Source organism: Fundulus heteroclitus, chromosome 8 (genome assembly GCF_011125445.2).
Source record: "Fundulus heteroclitus isolate FHET01 chromosome 8, MU-UCD_Fhet_4.1, whole genome shotgun sequence".
Classification (NCBI taxonomy): domain Eukaryota; kingdom Metazoa; phylum Chordata; class Actinopteri; order Cyprinodontiformes; family Fundulidae; genus Fundulus; species Fundulus heteroclitus.
Genome location: NC_046368.1, coordinates 35,168,589 through 35,187,942, shown reverse-complemented (window position 1 = coordinate 35,187,942; position 19,354 = coordinate 35,168,589). Strand labels below are relative to the sequence as shown.

General features: G+C 39.3%; 1 protein-coding gene across 5 annotated transcripts in view; it reads left to right on the top strand.

The window, feature by feature from the left end:
- Positions 1-19,354, top strand: part of nrg1 (neuregulin 1) — an 84,385-nt gene that overhangs the window by 28,434 nt on the left and 36,597 nt on the right. The gene's annotated exons all lie outside the window — the stretch shown is intronic.

Below are 19,354 nucleotides of genomic sequence, written 5' to 3'. Positions count from 1 at the left end.
TTCAGGTGTTTGATTTTGGAATGGTTCGTTAAGTTCCTGGATCATGTCATCTTTGGTTCATTATCTGCAAGTGTTTATTTTTACCTTGTGGATTTAGTCAGTGGATTCTGTTTGTTCATTCTGTATCATTTTGGTATTAATGTTTGCTAGATTTCTTCCAACTTAAAGCTGAGCTTCTCCTGAAACATTGAGTTCTCACTTTATCCTTAAAGGGACAATGTGTCACTAATTTGGCTTTTAATTTTGAACCATCAAGTATTACTTTTATAAATACATATTCTGGCAAAATCTAATAATCTCATATCAAAAATTAAAGCGTTCTCATAACTTCAAATTAATTGTTTGTAAATAGATAGGTGTTGGAGCACTCACTGGGAGGCGTCATGTTGTGTTGCTATTTTTGATTTCAGCAGCTGAAAGGGGACAAACTGTCAGCCACAGATGCTTTTCCTATCTGTTCCTATTTGCCATTTTCTGTTGAAATGAAGGGCCATCCATACTCTTTGCCCAGTGAGAGGGAAGAGAAAGTAACCAAGAAAACAAAAGTCTATTACCATGTGGAGATAATTCCTGAGGAATTGGGGATCTAAAACTCTCTCAGAGAGTGTGTGTATGCCACTGAGCTATATAATACACTGGAGTGCTGATTTTGCCGAAAAACTGAAGTCACTGGCCGCCATCTTGCTACTCCCTACTCTCACAGAATCCCATAGGATTTGGTTGCAACAACAAGCAGTTTTTTGGCTGTGTGAAAACGTTTCACAGGTAATTTTACAGTCAGTGGATGTACTAAAACTATCAACTACTGGGAAATTAGGTGCTGAAATATTTTACATGTTATTCATATTAAATATATATGTATGTGTATATATATATATATATATATACACATAGCAAAATATATATATATATATATATATATATATATATATATATATAAGTATGTGTATATATATATAAGTATGTGTATATGCATATATGTATATATATATATATAAGTATGTGTATATGCATATATGTATATATATATATATAAGTATGTGTATATGCATATATGTATATATATGTATACATATATGTAAATATATGTTTTTGTTTATTGTTATTTATATATTTAAATTAGGGCTGGGCAACGATTAAAATATTTAATTGCGATTAATCGCATAATTTGCCTGATTAATCGCGATTCATCGCATTGTATTTACAAACTCCAAGAATGAATTCAAAAGTAGTGTAAAGAGCACTTTTATTTTAATGTTCTGCTGCCATATGAACAAAAGTGTTGTAACATTTGTAGCACTTATCAGTAACACATATTTAGTGTAAAGCTCAACTTAGACATGTAAAACAAAAAATAGCAATGATAATAAATTAAAGCTTATTGCCACTGACAGGGAATTCTCTTTATGGGGAAAAATCTACCAAAAACAGGCAATTTCTGAGGTAACCGCAGGGAGCAGCATTACCATTTTATGTTCAATACCAAAGTTTAACTTGGCAGTGGTTACAACTAACTTGTTTCTGTCATATTCGATGCTGGAAGAACTTTCAACTGAAATGCTTGTTAACTCGATATGCTTGCGTTGCTTGCGTTTATTTGACGTTGACACGCGGTTTTTTGTTGTTGCTTTCTCGCGTGCATATAGTGAATGGCAGGGAAAAACCGGCAAAGACACATGGTTACTTTGAAACGCGAAGCGACTTCACCGACGGCGTCGATGCAGACCCCCCCCGCTCTGCTCCACACAAAACTTGTTCCGTTCGCCAACTCACCGCCTCGCCTAAGCAAATTCCTGCGGGAAAAACCGCCTTCCGCATGTCGGCTTAGTTTTTTTCCGGCCAGCACCTTTCTTCCTCTGAATCCGAGGCTTGGCTAACAGCGAGGTTATTGGCGCATTATTGCCACCTACTGTTCTGATTCAAACCCCTACACCGCAGCAACAGACCTTCACAAAATAAAAGCATGTGAGCAACATGCGTTAATGCGCGTTAAAGAAAATATTGCCCTTTAATAGTCTAATGAGTTAATGCGAAATTAACGCGTTAACTTGCCCAGCCCTAATTTAAATAAATAAAATGCAAAATATTTCAGCACATGACTTTCTCATTACTTGATAGTTTTAGAACATAACATAAAAGTATATGGCATTTGACATTTTAAAAGTTTTAAGCCCCCCGTGAACATGAGAAAATCCTCGTTATTCGATGCTGTAGCGCACATATTCCCTAGTTACTGGGGGAAAATAGGGAGTACAAATATGGCGGCCGGTGGCTTCAAAGCGACTCGTTCTAACAGCGGGTGATTAGCACTCCAGTGTATAATATAGCTCAGTGGTTATTGCGGAGGGGTGGAGGGATATCAGCTGGTCCGTTCACTGTAGTGCAACAGCAGAAGCGGGTCTCTACTTGTGTTTATAGTTGCTATTATTAGAGAGCAAATAAGTGACTGCACATTCAGAAACAAGCCCAAAAAAAACAAAAACAAAAAAAAACACACGACTGACGGAATTTACAAATGAGTTTCGAAAAATCAAGTGGACTTGGCAACAGTGCCAAAAACAATTTCACACGATGGGCGTGGCTATTAGCAGTAGCTTAGTATCAAATGAAATTTCCCCCATGCAGGACATATAAAGTAATTCAATCCAAATACAGTGAGGAAATGCTGACATTATCACAATTATGACACTCCAGTTATTATGGCAAGATTGCAGGGCTTTGAAACGATTTTTTCCCCCAATCAGTTCGTTCCGAACAGAAACGGAATTATAACGTTTCCGGTTATGAGTTCCACCAATAAATTGACGTTCCCGAACCGGTTAGAACAAAAACATACTGATCCCGGAACGGTTAATTTCGTTCCTTTCGTTTGACAAATATAGCTATTGATATTGTGTTTGGAATGAGCGTCTTACTTAACGATGGATCGTACTTTACCTCTTATTTAAGATGTGTAGCTCTAGTGAAGACACCGCTCTTTCTCCATTCAGTCAGCGAATGTGTGATGTGATGTCACACAGGAAGTGAACCTCAGCCATCATGGTAACGTGCGCTAACCTGACTCCGCCAGCTGTATGTCGCTCCGCCTAGCTTCACTCACATACATCTGGGACACCTCCATAGGAATTGCCTTTATTGAAGGCTGGGCCTTATCAAAAATCCTTGCATATGATTGGATAAGCCACTTGTCTGTCATCTTTATCAACATGCTATTTCAACCACTCACACCGAAGCCAACCCGTGACGCTGTGAGAGCGACGCAGGAAAAAATAACTTTTTTTATGTGTTTGCGGCTCTAGTGGCACGCGTTTTATTGACAGTGATCTGACAGGAAGAGGGGGGAAGACAGGCGGCAAAGCGCCGCGGGTTGGAGTCGATCCCGGGCCGACCGCGTTGAGGACTAAAGGCCTCCTAACAAGGTTTGCGCTAACCGACAAGAAGTCCGGTGCGGATGCACCCCGGAAAACAACACTTGCCAAATCCGGTCGGGAGAAGGGCGAAAACATGGTTTCCACCAACAAAAGCCTTCAGAGGCGTTCTCTGATGTTCTTTTAATGAAACAATATTAGGTAGATTGGACAACACGGAAGAAATAGCAGCATCAATGTTAACGCTTGCTTCCTCGACGAGCCGCCATTGCTATCAAAACAGTCTCACGTCATGGTTGCATCTCCACTACGTCACATCTATGAAACTCCAGCCCTGCGTCCTGATTGGCCAGACAATAAAATTGGTTGGAGAAATCACTTTCTATGGGTGATGTCCCAGATGTATGTGAGTGAAGCTAGGCGGAGCGACATACAGCTGGCGGAGTCAGGTTAAACGTGCGCAGGAAAATAATTACTTTTTTTTTTAGTTAATTAGGCAACGAAAACTTTGAGGAACAAAATTAAACCGGTATTAACCGGTTACCATTATTTTTAAATAAGTGTTCCAGTTCCAGAACATAAAAAATAATAACGTTTCCGGTTTCGTTTCTGTTCCCTGTAAAATACAAAAAGTTCCCGGTTTTCGTTTTCGTTCCTTGAAGCGGTTCAAAGCCCTGCAAGATTGTTTGTAATTATTTTAGCACACCACTAGATGGTGCTCCAGTGTGAAAATCTTACACACTGAGACTTCAGGCAATCCCCAGAAGCTGTTTGCTTCTTAAATACCCAGAATCTCATTCTTCCATCCATAAACCATAGTTTGTGGTCACAAGAGAGGGTTTCACAATACTTAAACTTGTAAAGTGACAATTTTGTCTTTAATGATTGACTTTTTTTAAACCACAACAGGCAGCTATAATACCATCATCATTACCACCCATGCAGCCCCAGTTTGTTTGTTAGTCTCCCATTTCACTCTGTTCCTTTTCATTGACAAGGGTAAAGCTTGGTTTACGCTTGCATGTTCCGCATTGAATCAATCCGACACAACTTTTGCAGCATTTATAATTTTTCCTAGTATACCCAATTTTCTCCTAGACTCAAGTGCAGGCCCGGAGTGGCTAATTGGAAAATTCCTGGTGGGCCACTCTGATATTTGGGCCGTAATGGCCATTGTTCTCTCTTCTTTTTGCCTGCTGTTAAGTGATATTCATGACACTGTAGAGCGTCGCCGCACTGCGACCACTATCCCTGGGCTGCCTCCGCCTCCACTGGAACCTCTTTTTTTTATTTTGCGCAGCCTGATGTAACGTCAGTGCTCTCAGTCAATGGAGTTTGAAAGATAGAGAAAGAGCAAGGGTGGCATGGTGAAGAGAGCTAGAATTAAAGAGGAAAGCTCTGAAAACAGATGCTGCTAAATGTGCAAAAATTGTCCGCTTTTTCAATTAAATTAGCTCATAGTTGGAAACATCAAATGAGGACGATGAAATGGGTAAGATGTTGAACTTTGCCTGCAAACCAGCATACAAGTTAATTGCCAAGTCTGAATTTTGAAGTGATGTGGCGCATAATGCAATGTTATGTAGTTTAAATAATAGTTTGACGCAGTGCCACATACTATCATTACACATAATATGTAATAATTTTTTGTCTTGTAGCCCCAGAGTCAGAAACAAGATACACCCCCAAGTGCCAGCCATGAGACCACAAGTCCTGTCTGGTGGCCATGTAGGATTACTTATTAGGTGAATATTAGAATTAATTTAATGAAGAGTATGGTGCTGTTCTGTATGAATATTGCCCTGAGATCTTAGGTGATTCATTTCTACATTCATGAAACTGACCTGAATTTATCAGATGGCTTTATAACAAGGGGTGATTTCATTTGTCCTGAGAATTATGACCATTTTCAAAATAGGGGTGGGCGATATGGACTTTAAATTTGATAATTTTGGTAATGTTGTGGTAATGACAAAAGTGATGATAGTAGAGTACTTGCAGCTTCTTGCAGTCTTTTTCAGATAACTGCATGACTGTGACTACATGTCAGTAATTGCCAGATAGGCAATAATACTGTCCTTAATTTTTTTTAATGTAACCTTTATTAAAACAAAATTTTAAATATATTTCATCAGAACTCTAGATACATAAAGAAGTGTGGTTTCTTTATTACCGAACTGCACACAGTAACTGCATTTAATTATATTATTTAATGAATTTCATGACATTTGCTGATGCTCTCAAGGAACCATCGGTGGAGAAACTAGCAAAAAGTTTGCGAGCTTGCAATCCTGACAATACTGATAGTTTTGGAGGTTTTATCATTGTCAAGATAAATCCAAATTCTTATGATACAAGATTTTTCAAGATAAAGATAAAACAATGCGATAAAGCCCCAGGTCTATTTTAAAATGTGATTTAGTGTCAGAAACAGAGCCAGTAGTGATGAGGGGATTGCTCCTGTTAGAATGGAAGAAACAGCTGAGCTGTTGTAACAAAGTGTGTGAACAAACAAGCATTAGTTCTAATATAACTGCTTTTTATACCCAAACGATTATCAGTGACCCATTATATATATTTTTTTAACATTAAAAGGTAAGATGGTAAATACACAAAGCCCACAAGTGAAAGGGAATAGTATGAAATATGAAACAAATCTGCATATATTTTTTAAATAATAATAGGTCATTATCTTAAGTGAACTGGTCTGAGGCATGAAACTCCAGGTCTGAAAAGGAGTTCCACGTTGGCCCTGCTCAAGTGTTATGATTTTGGCTGGCTGATGGTGTCTCACATTGTCTCTCCTTTTTAGTATAAGCAGATGCACCTGGGTCTCCCTTGTAGCACACAATTAGCCTCATTCCATACACCTGTTGCTGCCCCTTATATATGGGAGCTTCACTTACCCTTAGCGCCAGACTATTGAAAGCCCCTGAGTAGATGCCCAGGGGTCATTGCCTGCGCTGCTGTTCGTGATCAAGTTCCTGTGTGCTGAACCGTCTTGCCCTGCCTTACTGTTGTTTGGACACCTCATCGGCTTCTGCATTTCTGAATACTAGCCTGGACTTTCTCACGACCACAAACTTTGCCAAGCCCCAACAGATCTGTCCATAGACATCATATACGTAGACGCGTCGTTGGGCGCAGGTTCGCACGTCAACATCACTGCCATATTGTATGTGGCAAAAAAAGTTAAGTTCTGTTGTAGTGAACGTGGATCAGAGAAGATGCCTCATTCCTGTGCTGCATGGAAATGTATTTGGGCTGATTTCACTACTTGTATCTGCCTTCTATAAACTAAGGCTGCACCATGTTGCAAAACTAGACACACTAAAGCTGCAGAGTGGCAACACTAGAAAAAAAGCTGTGCAAGACCATTCTTTTCCTGGGTTCTAGTCCAACCCTGGGTCTTTCTGCATGGAGTTTGCATGTTCTCCCTGTGCATGCGTGAGTTCTCTTCCTTCCACAGTCCAAAAACATGACTGTTAGGTTAATTGGCTTCTCTAAATTGTCCTTAGGTGTGAGTGTGTGTGCGAATGGTTGTTTGTCCTGTCTGTCTATGTGTTACCTTGCGACAGACTGGCAACCTGTCCAGGGTGTACCCTGCCTCTTGCCCAGTGAACGCTGGATATAGGCACCAGCAACCCCCGCGACCCCATGAGGGATTAAGCGGCTTAGAAAATGGATGGATATATATACATTTGTGTGTGTGTATGTGCTATAAATATAAGGATCAATTTGTTAAATCTAAACATTGTGGTCTGCATTATTTCTTAAAACCGTGTCACATGTGAACCTTTAGGAACAGACTTTTTTGGGGAGTATTAAAGAGGTAAAATTACTAATATGAGAAAAAAGACCTAGGACAATGGAAAGAAAAAAGAAAAAACACAACAGTGGTAATGTTATGAGAAAAACGTCATATTATGAGAATTAAGAGGGAACATTTCCAGAATAGTCACAGTTTGCAGAATTATTTCACTCCTGGAGTAATAGGGCCAGGTTAGATTATTTTAATTATTTTTATTCTTTACGAGAATAAATTCAGGAGAATGAAGCTAAAGGGATACGAAAATAAACTTGTAATATTACAAAAATAAAAATATTACGAATACAAAGTATATTCTGAGATTAAAGTCCCTCTGATCATTTAACATGGCGGACGCTCTGATGCATCGCAGCAGAGGCAGAACCCGCCCAACGGCGCGTCTACGTATATTATGTCTATGGATCTGTCTGGCTGCCTTGCAAACCTGTTTCACGCCTCATCCCTATCCAACTGTTTTGCTCTAAGCCTTCCAAGACTTCAGAGGAGGTTTTGCCTCCCTGCTCATGGGCATTGTTTGTTTATTATTGTTTTAAACAGTTTAAAACGCAACACTGTTTCTGACTCAATTATCTGGGTATCTGTCAGTCTAAGCATAACTTCGAGGGTGCAGGGTAAACTGCACCAGAGAAACGGGCCTTTGTTCACACTGTGTTTTTATCATCTCGGAGGCCCGTTCTTCGTACATTGCTTAAAACATCCAAGATCAAATGAAAAATCCAAGATGACTTCATCCGGCTAATCATGATCCGGCAAATTGGGTTCTTCGAACACACCTGTTGTTTATGATTAGTATGGCTGTACTGAGTTATTTGAGATAACTGCGCGTTCATGCGTTGGTTTAAAAGGGGAAATGTATCGATAGTAGAAACAATGATCAGCAACGCTGCTATTGGCTGTTCAGCATGGCCAAAGAACGCCCACAGTTTTTCTCACAAGCAGAACAAGAGCTTTTAATGGAAGGTTATGCCGAATTTGAGTCATTAATTAAAACGACAGGTTACACCTCAAAGTCTGCTAAAGCCAGGAGAGAGGGCAGGCAAAAAGTAGCAGACAAATTACATGCGTAAGTGCTGTCCATGTTAGATGTTTCTATCACTTTCTACAGTATGTATTTTTGCTTTTTAAAAATTTCATATTTACTTAGTTCTTTTATGTCAGAGCCTCCACGGGACCCACTAGAACATGGGGACAAGTAAAGGTGAAGTACAAGAATATTCTACAAAATGGTAGCCTTTAATTATTATACTTTATTTTAAAAAGCCACTTGTTATGGCAACAGATCCAATATCGGTGTCATTCCTTAGACACTGGAAGTAAAGGACGCGTGTAAACTGGGAATTTTAACAAAAAAATATTTTTCTCTAAAAATGAAAAGTTTTTCATTTTCCAAGTCATACACAATTTACACGGTCAAAAACTGTATTGCTCCGTGTCTAGATAATCCGTCTATAGTTTTTTGTAATACAATATACCCAGTGTGTGATTTTGAAAAAAAAAAAAAAAACAGAGAGAGGGGGGGGGGGTCATTTCAAAAGTTTTATTAATGAATAAAAAGTTTGATTAATAATGGTTAGGTAGCACGGTGCACTTTCAGGTAGCTAGCTAGATCCAGTAGGTTAGACTATTGTTTTTAAACTTGCGCCATCTACTGTCAGGACTCGGGAGTGGGTATTTGTTTACTTTAACCGCTTTGAGCAGAAAACGTAATAATACTCTTTAAAAACAGACAACAAACAATTAAATCAACAAATGTGAAGGACAAAAGACATGTATTTATATTAGGGCTGTCAAACGATTAAAATTATTGAATTTGAATCGATTAATCACATAATGTCGATAGATAACTCGAGATTAATTGCAAATTAACGTTTTATCCTTTTATTTCTTTAAGTGTAATAGCCTGTTTGGGCATTTTAATATGCAATCACGCACCCTGTGACTCATGAAATTTACAAACGCCTTTAGAATAAAACAAGTCCAAAGTCGCATGAAATCTGTGCAACAGTGAGCACGGGTCTATTTTGCTACAGTCTCTAGCGCTCTTGAAACTACGGAAAGCGCCGAGGATAAAAGAAACACAGTGCGGAGAGCACGGCGGGGAAAAACATTAGGGAACGGTGCGTGTGTTTTGACGAGCAATTAACGGCGACAAAAAAATTTGGCGTTGTGATCTAACAAAGTTAACGCGTTAATAACATTAATAACATTTTTAAAAATCCATAATATTACTTATTCAGACCAGAGGGGGGGAGGAATGTATCCCCCCCAGGCAGGGACGTGCAGATACAGTTGGAGGGGCAGATGCTCAAAGTTAAAAGAGGGCACATGGGGCACGGATTTAAAACACGATACAGAAACATACCTTGCTATACAACCGGCTGAAATGTACCAACCCATGCTATAAAAAATGTAACATGGAATCAAGGGTGTAGGTTTGATTTGAACTGTGATTTGAACTTTGACCCTAGGGATTTTTTTATTGGTCTGACATCATTGGTCCTACGCAATATGCACGCTCCTATTTCTTTATGCTTGACTTGAGCGTCAGGGCGCGTTTCTTCTGTCTAAAGAGAAAAGCAGTATTTCTTGCTACATTTATACAAATTTTATAAGCTCGACACACACTAGAAGCTTTTTGTTAATCTGGTGGCCTAGTGGTTAGATCATTGAGCTTGGGTCCCAGAGGTTCTGAGTTCAACTCCCACACACTACCACTCTGGGTCCCTGAGCAAGACACTTAACCCCCGATTGCTCCCCTGGCCTCACACAGTGGCAGCCCACTGCTCCCCAAGGGGATGGGTTAAGATGCAGAAGTAAATTTCTCCATTGTGAGATCAATAAAGTTCTATTATTATTATAAATTATAAAGCAGCACCCGATCAGATGAACGTTGAATTGGGACGTTTTTCCCACTTTGAAAAAGTTTGCATTTGAACTTACCAGCAACAGAGACAGATGGTAAAAACGTATCAATTAAACCAAATATATTCAAAATATGTCTGTTATCTAGATATATCCTCTATTTTCTTTTGAAGATATGGAAATGTGGAGAGATAAACCCCACCCTTATTTTTTTAATCTAAGATACTCTGCCTGCATCACAAAACACAGCAAAATTATACATTCAAGGGACTGCAAATACATTTCTTGTATTTACTCTGCACTAGAAGTAGAAGTGTCACTGACACTGACAGCATTTCAAATTAAAATTAAACTAAATTCAAACTTCAACAAATGTACAACTGGGTTGTAGTTGCTCTGTGTAGCCCATTTCATGTAACTGATCATTCCAAACACATTTCTTACATCATATATCTGAAGTGTAGATAACAGCTTCTCCTTACCTACATTCCTCAGACAACTAATTATTTCCCTAACAATAGTGAGATTTCAGTGTTTAAATGTGCAGTAAACCTTTATACATAAGGAGCATTGAGGACCCAATACTGTACTTTGAGTAAGATTGGTGACACCAAAACTGAATTGTTTCGTGAGTGGTTGTCCATTTCATCATTCAAATGAGAACAATATACTATCGGTATATACTAGTAAGACTATTAAAGAACAGCAGATAGAACTTTAAGATATGTTAAGGCCTATATTAAATTAATTTTACGACCATATCAACAGATTAAATAATTTTTACTTTTTTGGTGTACCAAATTACCCTCGTAATGAAGTAATATTTTTTGGGCTAAGCCCCTGATGATAAGAATGTCTAGCTTCACCCCTGGTTTGTACTAATTTACTAATGGACAATGTGGAAACCTTTGTACAATAAAAGCAATGTAAATGGTGTTCCTCAGCTGTATTTGTCGTAATTCTAATTTGAAAAGTAGAAATAGTGAAATAAATAGCACTATAATTTTGTGAAATCCTAATTATGCTATTATAAATAAGCAAAAGTCTAAACAAATTATAGCAATTGTTTAGGCAGCATATAGTGTTGTTGTGTTGTATATCATGTAAAAGAAATATCACCTGCTATTTATACCTGAACTGTATCAGAGGGTCAACACAAAAATTAGGTAATAATGACAACGAAATATTGGTAAAAGGGAAACCCTAACCTTTTCTTTTTCAGGCAGCTGTGGCTAAGAATCTGAATTTTTAATAGTCTACAGTCTTTGCTTTTCCATCTTTCCAGCCGGCTTCAGAACTCCTGTCTGGCACAGAATATTTTGTTTTATAAAAGAGATTAGGTTTTTGTTGATAAAATGTATTATACTTCAGAATTAGTTGCTATTTTGAGATGCTAATGTTGGTAACTTACATTTCTCAAGTTCCATAAATCAAAACTCTTGCCTGCTTCTTTACAGAACTGCACTCAGCAGCTTTCACCTATTTTACTGCAGATGATATTGAGTTTCTTAACTGGGACTAGTTTCGTAGCCTAGTATTGATTGTGGTAACCGCAGTATCCCTGTATGAATCAAAACTGAAATCTCCGCTCCAAGCAAGCACGCACACAGACGCACTAGAAAACAGCCAATCAGAACGAGGGAAGGCAGGATTTAAAGCAGTATAACCAATGAGAGTGGAGTTAAACAGCACAGAGCACAGTCAAGTGTGCTGCAGATTTAAAGGGGCAGGACAGACCGGGCAGCGCGAGGCAGCGGAGCTGGGAGCTGCGAGAGGAAAAGTAGGGCAGAGTGAGGGTACTGTGGATCATGTAACCAGCCACGGTAGATCTAAATTATTATTATTTTGGACAAGCACACACACACCAACACACACGCACACATAAAAAAAAAAAAAAATAAATAAAAAAAAACACTGACAAAAGGGCACTTTGGGCAACAAAGGGCAAAGGGGCAAAGAGGCAGGTGCTCAAACACCCTCCGCACCCCCTCCCCCCCCCCCCCTGCACGTCCTTGCCCCCAGGGATAAAACATGAATGACCAGAGGGGGGGGGACGTCACAAACAGAGGGGGGTTAAATCCCCCCCCCCCCCACACACACACAAATAGCACCCAGAATATACGGCTTGACAAGGAAGCAAGCCTTTCAAAGTAAAATTAAACTTCACAATCAAATGGCCTGAACAAATCTTCTTACTGAATATGATAAAAATAAAAAGCAAACCATCATACAAATAACTTAAATATTTCTATGTATGGCTCTAACACCACTTTTTCCTCTTTAAAAGCCACTGTTAAATTATGTGCTTGTCTGCTTATAACAGCCACCAAGAAAAATCTCTCTACAATTACACTGTCGCGCTGCGCTAAAGGATCCTGTCTATTGTGCAATATGCGATTAATTTGAAAAGCTCTGAAATTATTCTTGCACCTTCCGCAACAGGTTGCTGTCGTAAAAACGGACAAGACATGGATACGCCAGCCTTCCCTATCTCCTCCCCTTATAAAGCTGCGATCTAATCCTGGTTACATGAAATAAGCCTGCTTGCGAGCAGGCTTAAGTTTGTGCACATGTTGCTATGACAAAAAGTGCAGGATGTCTTTAGAAGAACCAAACGATCCAAGATCATGCCAAATCGTCAACAATCAAATCCAGCTAAGTGAGTTAGCGACGTACGAAGAACGGACCCATGATCTTACAGGTAGTGGAGTTTTGAGTCCTAAACTGTGTTGCCTGCTGGGAGCCATAGTCTGATCAGCTATTTTATGGCACAAGAGCAGTAAACCGCTGCTAAATCATATTGGTTTTCTTGCTTAACAGGGGCCTTACTCACAAGAACATCTGAGGGTTCTGCTTTAAATTCCTGCTAAATCCAGCACTGCTATGATCGCCACACTTTTGTCAGCCTTTGTATTTGGTGTTTCTCTAGGTCTGTGGTTTTTATCTCATGCCTGTCGAGCTACCTTTACCTGCTAGTGGTCAGCCTTTTAACACCAACTTGCCCCCCTCAACTGTTGACTTATCTATTTGGAAATTTTATTCCCACCACAACACACTGTGAACTTTTTCTCAAATTTTTTTCACAAATTTTCTCAGAGTGCACTCTGAACAGCTGTGTATGTTCAATGTTTGAGTTGAGGGCTTGTTGGGTTTCTAAGGGGGATTTCAAAAGCTGCTTGTGGGACATCAAAGTCTGAACCACTACAAATAATTAGATGTTCATTCTGCTGGCCCTGCAAGTTGTACAATCTTTGGTTTTGGGGTATATGGTCTGTTGTGCACTGATAAGGCCATGTGAATCCCAAAGGAACTGTTCATGGGCTGTCAGCTTTGTTTCTTTGCTCATAAAACAGTTTATCTTTCTATGTAATTCATATTTTCCAATCAGCTGAAACTGACAAGGCTCCAGTGTGTAAAATTCACCCACCACGGGTTGCAGTTTTTTGGGCTTGTTTCTGAAAGTAAAGTCACTTATTTGGGCTCTAAAATAAGTTGCTATAAACATGAGTTATAAAGAGACCCACTCCAGCCCTCTGCAAAAAAACATGGTGGACGAGGAATCACTCCTCCTGGTGGAGGTTTGTAAATATAGACATCTTTATGAGTTGGCTCCAAAACATCACCATGATCAACAAACTGTTAAACATTCCTGGGCAGAAATCTGCGCCACTCTTGGAAGAAAGTAAGAGGCTTTAAAATGTTAGAAACAATGGTGTTTTCTACTTCGATGTGCTGTGCCATAGGAGCACAACGCCGGCCTCTAGAGTCTCAGAGAATAGTGCTACTTCAGAGGAAAAGCCCCTCAGCAACAACCTAGCTCTCCATGACACCTTAAACAGCTTCTTTGCACGCTTCGACTCTTCATGCAGCAAAAGGTCTGAACATCTTCCTCAGCCAAAGGTGCAACATCAGTCTCATCCCACAGATGCGCCAAGTTACCTCCACCTTAAAGAAGATTAATATCAACAAGGCTGCAGGTTCTTGATATGGTGTCAGTTCGGACACTAAAACCATGTGCTGACCAACTTGCAGAGGTTTTTCTGGACATCATTATCTTCTCCCTGCAGCTCTCTATGGTTCGTGCCTACCCAAAATCCTCAGTCATCGTGCCTGTGCCAAAAAAGCAACCATCACCTCCCTTATTGAATACTGTCCTTTTGCTCTGACCCCTGTCATCATGAAGGACTTCAAGAGAATCCTCCTGAAATACATCAAGGACACTATCCTTGCTGGCCTGGGCAGCCTGCAGTTCACCTACAGGGAGAACTGCTCTACAGAGGATGCTGTCACGTTGGCACGTCACATGGCTCCGACTGATCTGCACCATCCCAACTCCTATGTTAAATTGTTATTTGTGGACTTCAGCTCAGCCTTCAACACATGCTCCCAGACATACTAGCTCTGAAGCTCCACAATGTGGGATTATCTGCACCACTCTGATCCTGGATCAGTGACTTACTCATCAACAGGGCCCAGGGGGTGAGGATAGGGAAACTGCTCTTCTTTGTCGGGAAAATTAAATGGACTTAAATTTCTACTGAGCTACTGATAAGGTTTCACAGAGCTACAATTGAAAGCATCTTGTGTGTCAGCGTGACAGTGTGGTATGGGAGCTGCAGGGTGCAGGAGAGAAATGATTTGGCCCGGGTGGTGGTGACAGCACAGGGAATTGTGCAGTGCCGGCCCGAGCCTCTTGGGGGCCCTAGGCGGAATTTTATTTGGGGGACCCCCTCCAACCACGCAGAATCACCTATGCTAGAAGATTATTTACAGAAACGTCACGCTATGCTGTAATAGCGAAAATTAGAAACGAATACAGTGAGGTTATGTATCAATACAAAATAAATAAACAATACTTAAAATACTTCACTCTTTTATTAAATCTTCTGAATACAAACTGTCATAAAACATATTAAATTTCATCATCATTCATTCATTCATTCATTCATTCATTCATTTATATCAGTGTGGTCCCCAACCTTTTTATCACTGCGGACCGGTCATGTCATACATCATACATCTCACGCTGCAGACGCCGTCAAAGAAAGATACAGATACTCCAAAAAAGAATAAAAAGTACATGAATTTTAACTCACCATAACGCTAAGTGAATGGGAGCCCTGAGCTTGTTTCTCTGCAACAAGACAGTCCCATCTGGGCGTAATGTCTTCATAAAGGTCATCAAAGTGACATTTAACTTTTCAAGGCCTGGTTGCTTCAAACTGCATTTAACTCCCTTAAAATGCTGATGGCGTTGTGCAGAAGAGGCGATGCTTTCAGAATATCGCCGTCTGTAGCTTGCAGGAGCTGTGAAGCAGCGTTTATGCACTCAAGAATCTCGGTTTGCATGTTGACTATATATATATATATATATATATATATATATATATATATATATATATATATATATATATATATATATATATAAATTACTTTTTTTTAATAAATATATATTTTCATAGACTATTCATCACAATGCCTTTTATCATGAATTGGCTCCAACAGGGTAGCTTCCTATTTCATGTACATTTACAAATGGCACTTTAAACTGTACAAAAAACAGATACTCATCAGTGACCATCTGCCACTTAAAAAGTGGCAGATGGTCACTGATGTGTCAGCACTGATCTACATAGAAGCAAAACTATATACAGACAAGTGGGAGCAGATGTGCCAATAGCAGCATTTAAAAATTATATAAAACAAACCGCAATGTGGAAGAAAAGAAAAACATACTCTGTTGTTTTTCCCCATAAATCATGTCTGTCCAGTAACTTAGGACCATTTTTTTGTTTGTTTTGTTTATATATATATATATATATATATATATATATATATATATATATATATACTCATAAAATCTCACTTATGGAAGGTAATTACCCGGGATGTGGTTCGTAGTGTCCTTTTATTTGTGCACCCATAAGCGGAGTAGAAGTCGGGCATCCTGGGAAGTAGCTCTGGAAGTTGCTGTCAATACAGAATCAAAATTATGTATTATGAAATTATGTAATTATGAAATAAGTTAGACTATCAATCATTTAATTCAATCAATTGGTCCCATTTAGCCCCTAAAAGGGTGACGTTTTCAGTCAGCTAATTTATCTGGAAATCGGTTGAGAATTCACCAGATTCAGAATATCTGAAAACATAAAGTACCACTTTCCTGAATTGACGTGTATTCTCTCTGAGCGCAGCTTGGTCTGACCTAAGATGGTCGCTCTGTCGGCACGCCTCTCACACGACGACGCGGTGTCTACGTATATGATGCCTATGGTCTGGGGGGCAGTGGCCCCCAAACCATAGGGCACCATAGGGGCAGCAAATGTGATTTTAATAACATTTGCTGCCATTTTTTAAGGCTGTGTTATGAAATGTGTTACAACATTTTTGTGGGACAAGATTATACAAAATTCAGTAACCAAATGTTTTATTCCCCAATTACCCATAAACTTCAGTACAACTTAAATAATAAAATATCTTGCTGACAAACATTACATCAACATACCTACACAGCATAGACACAACTAAAGGTATTTCTAACTACAACGCACATCTTCCTAATATATTAAATAACACTACTATAAACCAGTGTAACAGTGATTTTCCACAACAACTCATCTCTGCAGCAATCCTTTCATGGTCTTCTACACTGAGTGTCCGACGCTTCTTCACTGGCTGACTACTACCTACACTGCTTTGTCCAACCATGGAGTGGAGAGATCACTTGCCTGCTGCTGAATTTGTAAATTGGGATGATCCGTCCCAAGCTCCTTTATCCTGTTTTTTTCTTCAAGTGAACGCTTTGTAAAAGCATTTTTTTGTAAAAACAAAACAGAATTTTCTCTCATTTTGAAACTACTCCACTTTGCAAACGTAAACGTGAATCGACCTAACGAACTGCGGCTGCGCTAATGAGTCGAATCGGGGATTGTCCAATCACACAATGTCCAATCACAAAAAATTTGCCAGTACTGACACTCTACCAGTAACGACACAACAGAATGGGTGTGTCCGGGACGCAGAGCGCTGCGCCCTGTGGAAAACCTTAAATAACCAATTAAAAGACAGCCTCAGATCATGTGCTTGCCAAAGTTGATGCGCCTACATACACTCTCATTAGAACGGCGCCCTGCACATAGGATAGGAAGTGTGCACAATGTGAGAAATTAAATAGAATTATGTATTTACTAGTGCTGTCAGTTAAACGCGTTATTAACGGCGTTAACGTAAACATATGTTAACGGCGACAATTTTTTTGTCGCCGTTAATCGCGCGTCAAAACACACACACCGTTATCTAATGTTTTTTTCCCCCGCCGCGCTTTCCGGACTGTGTTTCTTTTACCCTCGGCGCTTTCCGTAGTTTCAAGAGTGCTAGAAAACTGTAGCAAAACAGACCCGCGCTGCGCGTGAGTGCAAAGTTTCTTTTACCCTCGGACACATGCGACTTTGGGCTTTTTTCTAAAAGCGCTTCTAAATTTCATGAGTCATGGGTTGCGGTTTTTTTGGGCAGGTTTCTGAAAGTGAAATCGCTTATTTGGGCTCTAAAATAGGTGACAAAATAGGGGTTATGGACCTGCCTGCACTACATTTGAGTGTATCCAGCTGAAATCTCCCTCCGCCATAGGAGCCGACGGTAGTAAAGGCAGACAGAGCAACTCTGCACGTATTTTCTGCAGTTTACGGTGCAATAACCGGTGATAACTGCTGAAAGTAGATTACATGGTGCATAATACCATGTCTATCTTTGTTTAAGAGGCAAAGAAAATAAATCGGCATGAAAACAGGTATTTATTTACACAATTGTTTACACACTGTGTAAACATCTGGGCGTCATGATTAGTCATATAGCCATTATAGTCCAGAGTTTAACATTTGGCACCAGGATGTTTTCATTCCAATTCTGAAAAGTGCTTGAAAATAACAAAATAAAAATATTTTTTGTACAAGCATGTATTTTATTAGTGTCATTTATTGCAAAATTGCATATTAAAATGCCCAAACAGCCTATTACACTTTCAGAAATAAAAGGATAAAATATGCGATTAATTTGCAATTAATCTCGAGTTAACTATCGACATTACGCGATTAATCGCGATTATAATTTTTAATCGTTTGACAGCACTAGTATTTACTATTTTATTAAATTATAACATGTCTATTGGACACAGTATGAATAAATACATTTCTAAGTATTTTGCAGTTCAGAAATCATTTATTATCTAAACAATTTAAAGGGGGCGGCGCCCAAGCGCCCCCTACTGGCCAGCCGCCACTGTCTGGGGGCCCCAAGCGGCCGCTTAGTTTGCTTATGCCTCGGGCTGGCCCTGGAATTGTGGGATGCTGTCTACAAGATCTAGACATGGTTTATACTGCATGACTCCAGAGAAGGGTCCTGACATGTAGCCACAGATCCCACTCACCCGGCCAATATACTGTTTGTCCCACTTCCATCAGGTAAACAATTCAGGAACATGAAATCAAAAACAAATGGACTTGAAAACAGCTTCTTTCCTAAAGCTGTCAGGGCTATTGCCCCATGTTGGAAATTAAAAAACCACAAGCCCAGTCTGTTACATGTTTACAAACATGGTACTGGTTCCACAGGTTCTTAATCTGATCAGAATTATTTACACTGTCTCACACATGCTGATGTCTGTTTACACACTTTAGTTTCTCAGGGAACGTTTGTTTGGACATCCATGCAAATTGCACAGTCCTGTAACTTGAAGATTTAAATAAGAATTTTACAACATCCTGTAAACTGATTGCAACTGGTCTTTTTGTCTCGAGCATCAATTAAATTGAACATTTCAACTTGAAAATTTACATTTTTGATGACTATTTGCACACTACATCCACATCGTCTGTAAAGGAACTACTATCTGTCTTTTTAACTTGAAAATGTATCTTATTTGATGCTAAGGACTATTTGCAAGTGTCTGTGTTGTTGGTGCAATCACATAATGGCATTAAAGATGCTTGATTCTTGAAATATTTTTTCAGTTTGGTGCCTGATTGAAAAGATACTGCTGTAAGTAAGGAATATTTTGGGTTATTCCTTGTTAGTTGTAAGCAGAGGCTTGTTCCAAGAGCTGCAAGAGCCTTGAAGTTATCCTGACTTTTTTGTTATTCACCCTTCTCCTGGCTGTATACCTACGCACATTTTTGTGTTTTAATCAACCAGAACTGGTAGCCACTTTGTTTGCTGACTTTGACCTTCAAGGCATCATGCTCATCAGATGTTTGCTCTATTGGGTTTTAAAAATGATACTTTCTTAAGAATTTTTCTT